Here is a 10,313-nt window from a genome sequence, read left to right on the forward strand (position 1 = left end):
TTTTTAGGTACAGTGAGTGACTCGCAATTTGAAAGAGTTTTTAGTGTTTGATTTTGCCACCATATGTCGCAGCGATCGGGTGAGAATCTCAATGAGGCAACGTGCTCATCAACAAAATTTACTGTTGCCAGTACAGTTTGTTAAAAAAAAGAAACAGTCAAAATTAAAAACCTATTAAAATAATATATTTTACGATATTGCGTTATAATTTTTTTCTTATATCTTTTTCTATAATACTTAAGAGTATCTATCACACCCTGGTGCTTCGCACGAGCGCAAGAGATATCGTTGCATATTACAAACGCACTTTTCTCTGAAATTATCAATGTTTTGTAAAAATAGATAATATTTAGCCACTTTTTGCCATAATTATGCAGTATTTACGGAAATACGCTTTGAATATAAAATATGCTTAATGTTTGATGATTTATTAGTCATTGGTGTATTTTTAATTCCATTGCATTTTTATCATTAGTCTACTTAATTTTACAGTTCTTATAACTTCATTAATACAGTTATATAATAAACTGAGATTAGGGTCCGAATTCATAGTCGTTTCTCAAATCTTAAGACTAGAGAATTTCTTAAATCTATCCTAATGCGACCATTTCATTGGTTGAATAAGATAGCTCAACCAATGAAATGGTCGTATTAGGATAGATTTAAGAAATTCTCTAGTCTTAAGATTTGAGAAACGACTACCCTGGCAAAAATGAGACGTTTGTTTGGCGTTTACATGAACGTTTGTGGAAGTTCGTCGAGAGTTTAAAAACGATTAGTAAAGAGTTTGTAGAACAAAAATTGCAACACTGCAGCGTTTAAAAGACGTTTGTACGTTATAGCGTAAACGTAAACGTTTGAAAAGTCTGAGTAAACTCTGTACACGAAGATGTATCAACGTTTACTGAACGTACTCTGAAAAATGTTACCTCAGCATTGCAAAACTTTCATGTAACATTATATAAAGAGTTTGTAGAACAAAAATTGCAACACTGCAGCGTTTGATAAGCATTCAAAACCCAACAGCGTTATGTAAGTGCTCTTACAAAGTTTGAAAAGCATATAAACTCTCAGAAAACCCTCACTCAACGGTTGTTAACGCTTTATAAAGTTTCTTATTTTCGCCAGGGTATGAATTCGGACCTACATTACAATGCGCTGTAACAGAGAAAAATCATTTTCTATCTCTCTCGCACCCATGGGTGGACACCCGATTACGGCGACTCTTACGGTTAAGCGATGAACTGAAAACGGCTTCAAGATGTGAGTCACCCCCCACCACTAGAGTTGCAAGACCTGTATACACGACCGTGACCGCAATCATTCGCCATTTTGGCTCCAATAAGCGGTTCATTCAAATTATATATTTACATGATCCCTTAATGATAATGTATTTTTGGCAATTAATTTCAGCCATTTTTTGCATTTTTTGTTGTTATTTTCGCTTTTTGGGATGCGAAATAAACGAAAACCTTTTTCGCTTTGATTTCTATAGCCTTTTACGCAACAACCTAGTCACGAATGCTTCTCAGATTTCATATACAGGTTAGAAAATTGCACTTAAAGTGTACATACATACGTAACAAAAGTGTGCACTTGTACTTTTTGGCGTCATTTTGGCTCCAAATCCTTATCAGAGAGAAGAATGAGAGGTGTCACGGCTTTTATTTATTTTTTTTTTTATTATGCAAAAGGCAAGGCATTGGCTCATGGGCCATACAGCGCATGTGTTACAAACTTCCTTATCGACACTAGATACTAAAATTGTACTATAGAATGTACATTATTTATACATATAAATATCACTACACATTTAATTATCATTTATACATATTATAAAAATCATTTATACATATAGATAAATAAGTAAATACATAACAAGATAAGACAAAATAACATAGGAATTATTACTAGAAAACATTCCAGACTTTGAACTATATTAATAAAAACATCTTAAAATAAAAATAAAAATAAAATTAAAAATAAAATAAAATTAAAGATAAATTAAATTAACTTAAAATTAATAAATTACGTTAAAATAAATTACATTAAAAATATTGATGTAAGAAAGCATCTATACGTTACTAGTAAAAATACAAAGTAGTAGGATTTTTAAATTAAGATTAAACGTTTAAAATAATGTATATTGTATATTATTATATTTTAGAATTAAAATTATATAAAGATTAATGTTAAACTAGGCATTATCATTACTGGTATACTAGGGATTAGACAAATAGGTCGTACTATTAAATAAAATGGAATAAACAAATTAAACAATGGGTCGACAGGATGAAAATAAAAATAAAAATAAAAGTTTATGATAATTATTAGTTAGAATAGCAGTGGCTAATTAATTGACTCTGAGAAAAGAAAGAAAATGTATTACAAATAGAAGATCTGAAAATAAAAAGGCATGTTGATTAATATAACTCTCTATACCATAAATATCAGGATACTACATACTCTTAATATCTTATTTTGCGAGAAATGAATAAAGTTATCTTTTAAATATTATAGTCAATTATTTTTAGAAAATCATCCAGTGCCCTCACAATATTTGAATCTTGGAGATTTATTAGGAGAGACCTGACTGGAATCGGAAGAGTATTGACAGATTTAAGTATCTTTTTAAGAAATTGAAACCTTTGAATTTGAAAACGAGAACATTCCCAAAAGATGTGATCGAGAGTTTCTGGAGAGCCACATTCTGAACATTTTCCTGAAGGAACAATGTTAAATCTAGCTAGACTAAATTTAAGAGAGGTATGTCCGCATCTCATTCTATTAATCGAGACTATAGATTTACGAGATATGTCGTAAAATTGAAACCATGGGAGTCTCGTGGGAGTGAAGCAATTTTCTATATACCAAATGGCCCTGTTTTCTCCCGATGATTTACACCACTCAAAAAAGCGTTCGAATTGATTATGTTTTCAACTAGCTGAGAAATCTCTATTCGAAGTACATACTTGATAATCAATGCCTGATCTAGGAGCCTCTTTGGCAAGGGAATCGGCCCTCTCATTACCCGTTATTCCACAGTGACTAGGGATCCAAATAAGCTTGATCCTTCCTGCTCTTTTAACAAATTTATTAATGCTATCTCTAATTTTATTAATCAGGTGGGATGTGTTATTCTTAAAATTGATATTTTTTAAGGCTTGTAATACAGATTTGGAGTCCGAAAAAATGGTTATGTCGTTCATTTGATGCTTAGTTACAAAAGAAATGGTCTCTAAAATAGCCATGGCTTCTAAAGAGAAAATTGAAGCGTGACTTGTGGATCTGAATCTCAAGTTTACTGATTGATCAATAGAAGTGATTGCCAAGCCCGTGAATTCTAAATTTATTGTTTTGGATCCATCTGTGAAAAAACATTGTGTGTTTAAAATTTCTAACTGAAATATTTCTTTAAATAATATTTCATTAAAGGGCGATTCTTTATCAAAGTTGACTCCCGAAGAAAGGTCGATTTCAGGCATAAATATAATAGACTCGAAAGAATTTACATAGCAGAGAGGTCGAGCATTACTTTCTATTAAATGGGAAATCGAGGACAAATAAATATAAGTGTTAACAATAATGGAAGGTCTAATCTTAAGAATAAAGATTGGATCGTCTATAATTCTATGCATTTCTTCCATAGTATGAAGAATTAGATGGTTAGATTGAGAGAGGACCCTAGTCATCCAATTTCTATATAAATATTCCCTTCTGAATTCCATTGTAGGCTCCTTAGCTTCCATATAAACAAAATTAGATGGAGAAGACATTCTCAAAGCAAGTTTCAATGCTTTCAATTGAATGCGTTCCAGTTTTAAATATTGAGATTTGGTGAGATTATCAAATATGAAGCATCCATATTCAATTCTAGACCTAATTAGAGTCCTATAGAGGATTATCATTAGACGGGGATCCGCTCCCCACCAAGTATGTTTAAGACAGCTAACAATTTTAAGCGAGCACTGACATGCTTTCCATATATGGGAGACTTGAGAACCCCAGTTTAAGTTTGAGGTAAAATGTAATCCCAAAAATCTGATTTGGGGGTTGGATTCTGGGAGTTGGATGAATTTCACAGTTATTTACAGTCAGAGAAATGTTGTTATAATTTACAGAGCTAAGGCGTCTAGAAAAGATACAGAATTGAGTCTTTTCTGCTGAGAGATCTAATCCAAGTAGTGCTAGAGAGTGAGCGATATTCTTAATGGAATTTTCTAGAATTAATTTTCCTTGTAATTGGTTATGAGAAGTAAGATATAATGCGATATCATCCGCATATTGGATGATATTACATTCTGGTACGCAACAACTTTCTATCTCCGACACATATACATTATACAATAGTGGACTAAGAACACTACCTTGAGGGAGGCCTTTAAAAGCCCATCTTATTTCGTCAAGATCACCATATCTACAATGCACCTGTCTTTGCGCCGTGGAATTATGAATAAAGCCGAGGATATTTGGAGAAATTCCTAGATTCGCTAATTTTTGTAATAAAATAGTTGGAATTACATTGTCGTATGCTGCTTTTATATCTAGAAAGGCAGATAAAGTCGGAGAATTAGATTGGAAGCCTAGATGAATACTAGCTTGAAGAATAGCTAAGTTGTCTACGCATCCTCTACCTCGTCTAAAGCCAAATTGAGAACTAGGTAATAGATTGTGATGCTCGAGAAACCAACTCACTCTGTTTGCAATCATTCTCTCCAGAACCTTACATAAACAAGAGGCCAGAGAGATCGGCCGGAACTTTAAGCCCTCTCCTTGTTTTGGGATGAAGAAAACCAAAAATCTTTTCCATTCGACTGGAAATGAGTGAGAAACAAAAATTCTATTAAACACAATTAATAGGATTTCCTTAGCGTTAGTGGGAAGAGCACGAATTATCTTGTAATCAATGCCATCAAGCCCAGGACTTGATTTCAATTTGGGAGTACGAAGAGCAACCTCCAATTCCGTTTGGGTAAAAGGAAGATCCAGAGATGGTTCGAATATATGGTTATGCAAGGAAATGGGAGGTAAGGGCATTCCAGGAGGAAAGAGTGAGTTGATTTGATTGCGAACACTATTGACCGCTTCTTTATTGTATCTATTGGATGTTTCCGATTGACTAAAGCTATTTTTAAAAGCTCTGATCTTTCGCCAAATATATGAAGGATCAGAATCCTTCCTCAAATTTTCACAGAATTTCCTAAAGTTTTCTTTTTTTATATTTCTAAGGCCAATTCTGGTTTTAGCGACCTGTTTTTTATACGCTAGGAAATTGATTCTTGATTTGTTGTTTTTAAAAATCTTTAAAGCTCTTTTACGGTTAGAAATTAGCAAGTCGCACTCACTATTCCACCATGGACATAGATTTTTGATATTTTTAACTTTAGGATTATTCTTAGAGCGAACGGAATTTGTAGAGTATTTAAAACTTGAAGTCTTACATCTTTTAGTATTATTAACAGATTCCTGAGGAAAAGAATGATTATGCTTAGGATTTTTGATGTAAGAGGGAGATTCAAAAGAGGAGGATGCATTACGTAAACAATTTGTGATGATAGAAGTGAAGGAAGAGTATAAAGATTGGACGTCTGAAGTATTTAATAAGTCCTGGGAAAAGAGATCAATATCTGACCTCAATAAGGTCGAATACAGAATTCAATCAGTTCTATGAGAGTAAAGCTTGGGGGGTCGGCTGATTACCGATCTTCGATTCGTATCCACATCCAACTGGATGAATATGGGGAAATGGTCCCCACCCCATAGGTCCTGATGTACATTCCACGAGGATTTAAGGCCTAGTACAGAATTAACCAAAGTTAAATCCAGAATTGAGAAATGATCACGATCTATATTCCAATAAGTAGGTGAACTGTCGTTTAAGAGAACGAGATCTAAATTGTGAATACCTTCTAGTAAAGGAATAATTAAATCATTTGGAAGATTAAAATCCCCACCAATTATCACATTTCCCTTAAAATAAGAGAAGAAAATTGACCAAGATCTTGAGTTAATTCTTGGAGAGTCAGGAGGTCTATAGATCGATATTATAGAAATTATACCTTGATCTGACCAGACGTTAACACCACAGGATTCTATTGCTCCGTGAAGATCCGGAACATCCTCTATAATAGAATATTTCAAGCTAGATCGGACAAAGATCAGCACTCCGCCACCCCTTCTACACAATCTGTCTCTTCTAATTACATCAAAATCTTTCAATTTAATGTTATCTGAGAAATCCAGCCAAGTCTCTGAAATTATAAATATATCATTATCCAAAGAATAATGCGATAGTTCGTTAATTTTATACTTAATGCTTTTAGAGTTCCATTGAATTATCTTAAGTGGTCGAATCATTTTCGTTGCTTATGATACCGTTAGGACTAGTAGCAGGCAGATCCCTTTTTAGAATATTCTTATTATGAAGGCTAATTGTCTGGAAGAGTCTCTGCAATAGATGTTCCAAGTTCGGGGAAGATAGCACGGCTTCTAATAGCTCATTAACTTTTGTAGAAGAGCCGCTCAGTAATTGTGATGACGTATGACCTTTCTTGACTACAGTTGCAAAGGACGGACCATTTGAGGAAGAATTCCTCAAATTAAGAGTCGGGAAATTCTCTAAATTTTTCATGATGTGGCTAGCGTTCTTGCCTTGGTTTTTCAACCTTTTCACCTTACGGCGAGCGTCCATAAAGGATAAATTGTCCTGAGCCATGACTTGATTGATTTCCTTGTTAATTTTAAGCTTTGTGCAATCTCTATTCAAGGTATGATGAGCCTCCTTACAGTTTATACAGCATGGACTTTCCTTGCATGGATTCTCCGCCGAGAGAGAGTGTGTATTGCCACAGTTCAGACAGCATGGATGATCTTGGTTACAGCCTTTGCTAATATGGCCAAACTTGCCACAGTTAAAGCATCTCCTAATCGGTGGAATGTATGGAGATACAGATAGATTTACCTTCCAAATTTTTAGGTTTTTCGGAAGATCTGAGTTTTGGAATTCAATACATATTGACTGAGATTCCACCCATTTTTTAGAGAGAGAATCCCTCCTCTTTAGTCTAAAGATATTAGAGATACGAGTCTGGTGGTTCTCCAATTTCAGATTCGCTTGGATCTCATCCAAAGGAATGTCACAGGGGACGCCTTTAATTACACCTTTTCTAAAGACTCTATATCTTGGAATGTAGAGGGTTAATCCCAATCCTGAAAGATATTTATTTTTAATTGCGTTATTTGCGTCTTGATAAGAAACAAAAGAAATCTTCCACGTGTTCCATGAGTGAAACTCAATCTCTGTGTAGTTGATGTTGGCTTTGTTTAATAATCTTGACGCTTCAATCGTTGAAATAGACTTCGTGTTTAATCTATTTCCTAATTTGCGCACAGAAACAGTGTAAGGTCCTTTGTTCGAACGTTCGTACCAACACATGTTACCTGTTGAGTCATCCTTCGAAATATGAGAAACCGATCCATGAATCGAGTCTTGCGGTGTCTTCTTCTTTATTTTAGGTTTTTTAATTTCCATTTTAATAGATGCGTCCATACGGTCTTTGTTTTGAGAAGCACTTTGTGACGAGGACGAGTCTTCTGAAAGCGCAGATCTTAGTCTTTTCAGATTCGACGCTTTGTCCAATATTATTTCCATGACCTCCTCCCGCGTGATGGAAGGACGATTTCCTAAAGATTCCTTTTCACTGTCATATTCCATTTCTTCGTTAATATTCGAAATCCATTCAGAATCTGTGGGAGGGAGAGGAATCTCTCTCCCTCCACGAGACGAGTCACTCAGGTTATCTATTGTTCTTAAGAGCCGGCACTTAGTCTTTCCTCGCACTAGACAAGAGAGCGGTAAAAAGATAACCGGAAAATATAGCAAGCCGAGGCTAAAAATAAAGGAAAGAGAAATAAAATATAAATTTTCCTTACTAGATGGAACTATAACCACGTAAAAACCAAAACTCTCGGACACAAAAACGTACGTGTGTTCTTGGCCGAGGCTCGAGCCGCTCTTATCACGGCTTTTAGGTGATCCCTGAAAGCGATACGCCCTCTGTGGACCTTAAAAACGTGCACCTAAACTACGAAGCCAAGGTGCACGAATGTTCTCAGAGGGTAACATATAAGGTGCACAATTTCTGGTTCTATTCCGTGCTATGTGCACAAAATGTCGGTAGCACCAGTGCTGTATAGCAAGGTGTTTACGTATATCAAATAAATTTTAATATAAATGAGAAATGACGAATTTGCGATCCTCTCTCTCTCTCTCCCTCTCTCTCTCTCTCTATATATATATATATATATATATATATATATATTTTTTTTTTATATGCAATGAGCAGCGATATATTTTTTAAGAACAATCATATGTTTTCTTTACATTAACTGATTCCTCTTATTATTCTATGCATAAAATTATTAAAGTAAAATAATTGAAAAATGAACATTTTATCAGATATTTTATAATTTATATAAAATTATGTCAACTTAAAGAATCAAATATCTCGTTAACTATTCAATTTTTGACTATCCTATCTTTATAACTTTTTACACGGAATATTGCGAGGAATCGATTTATATAAAAAAAATTAGGATGGTTCCATTAAAAAATATGAAGATAATCTTGAAATCTCTGAAACGCTTCTACTTACGAAAACAATATTACTAGCATATCATGGTCCTTTTAATCGTACAATTTTCGTAATTACAATTTTTTCATATCTGTAAAAATAGCGTAGATATTTCAAGTGAACAGTTATATATATATGTGAGTGAGTGAGTGAGTGTGTGTGTGTGTGTGTGTGTGTGTGTGTGTGTGTGTGTGTGTGTGTGTGTAGCGTATGCGGGAGTTATGTGAGCAAGTGAGAAGGTAATAAGAGCGAGCGAGATAGCAATAGCACGAGCAATGAAGACTCGGAAATCGAGTCTTTCTTGCAGCCTGGCATACTATTTTTCTCTCGCTCGCTCCTATTACTATCTCGCTCGCTTCTTTTAATTGTTTCACTCGCTCTTACGTACTCATATACTGTCATGCTCATCTCGTTATCAAATCTGCCGCTGGCAAGCGGCCGATGACAAATTGTGACAAATAAATAAGTTAATTATTTTAAGATATATTTATAAAGGTATGCGAGTAATTTTAATGGAATAATGAAAATTTTGCGATTAAAATAACATCAAACACGGTATCAATCGGATAAATGTAGTTACATATATAATCAAAATTTTTATTATCAGACCAATTAAAAATTATCCGATTTACGTAGTGTTAGATATCATTTTAATCGCAAAAATCTCAATAATTCATTAAAATTACTTTCATATCGATAAAATAAAAAATAAAAGTTAAAAAATAAAAGTGTTAACGCTTCATTTACGTTTCGTTGTTTCAATTTACGCCTCCTTCGTTTACACTTCTGTTACTCTTTCCTTACATTCGACTTACGCTCCGATATTTATTTTTGCCAGGGAAATATCTAATATAATTTTTAAAGAACGTAAATGAAATGTCATCAAACTTATTGGCGAATACGAATGAAATGTTTATACTCTACTATATTTATACTGTACCGTTAATATTGCACTTTACATTTTAAATAGGTAATAAACGGATTATTTTCGTTTATTCGCCAGACATTTACTTGTCCGACTTATAAAATCAATTTAATATCTGAAGCTCCTGCATCGAGATCAGAAATTAAATTGAAGTATATCTTTAATCTTATTTGTTACTCTTTGTAAACTTTATATAATTCTCATAACTTAAATACGAGAAAGATAGCGCATCACACGTCGCATAGCGGTAAACGAACGAACTAACAGATCCTTGCGTGCTCGCGCGAAACTTTGACGTCCTTAAAAATATTTCTTTAAATTGTTAAAGTGTATGGAAAGTATTTCATACATGTTTTGTGCAGTGTTTAAGCGCTGTAGAAATGTGGATGAAGAGTTTCTAAGTCAATCAATCAATCATTGAAGTGTATAGGAAGCGTATTGGAGTGCTTCGTTCACATTTTATGGAGCGTTTAGGAAGTGTAAATGAAGAGTTTCTAAAATGTCAATCATTGAATGTACGGGAAGCGTATTGGAGTGCTTCGTTTACATTTTATGGAGCGTTTAGGAAGTGTAAATGAAGAGTTCCTAATATGTCAATCATTGAAGTGTGCGGAAAGCGTATTGGAGTGCTTCGTTCACATTTTATGGAGCGTTTAAGAAGTGTAAATGAAGAGTTTCTAAATGTCAATCATTGAAGTGTGTGGGAAGCGTATCGGAGTGCTTTGTTCACATTTTATGGAGCGTTTGGGAAACGT

Source organism: Camponotus vicinus, unplaced genomic scaffold (assembly GCF_025532165.1).
Source record: "Camponotus vicinus isolate PSW18456_S1 unplaced genomic scaffold, iyCamVici1.0 SCAF_13, whole genome shotgun sequence".
Classification (NCBI taxonomy): Eukaryota; Metazoa; Arthropoda; class Insecta; order Hymenoptera; family Formicidae; genus Camponotus; species Camponotus vicinus.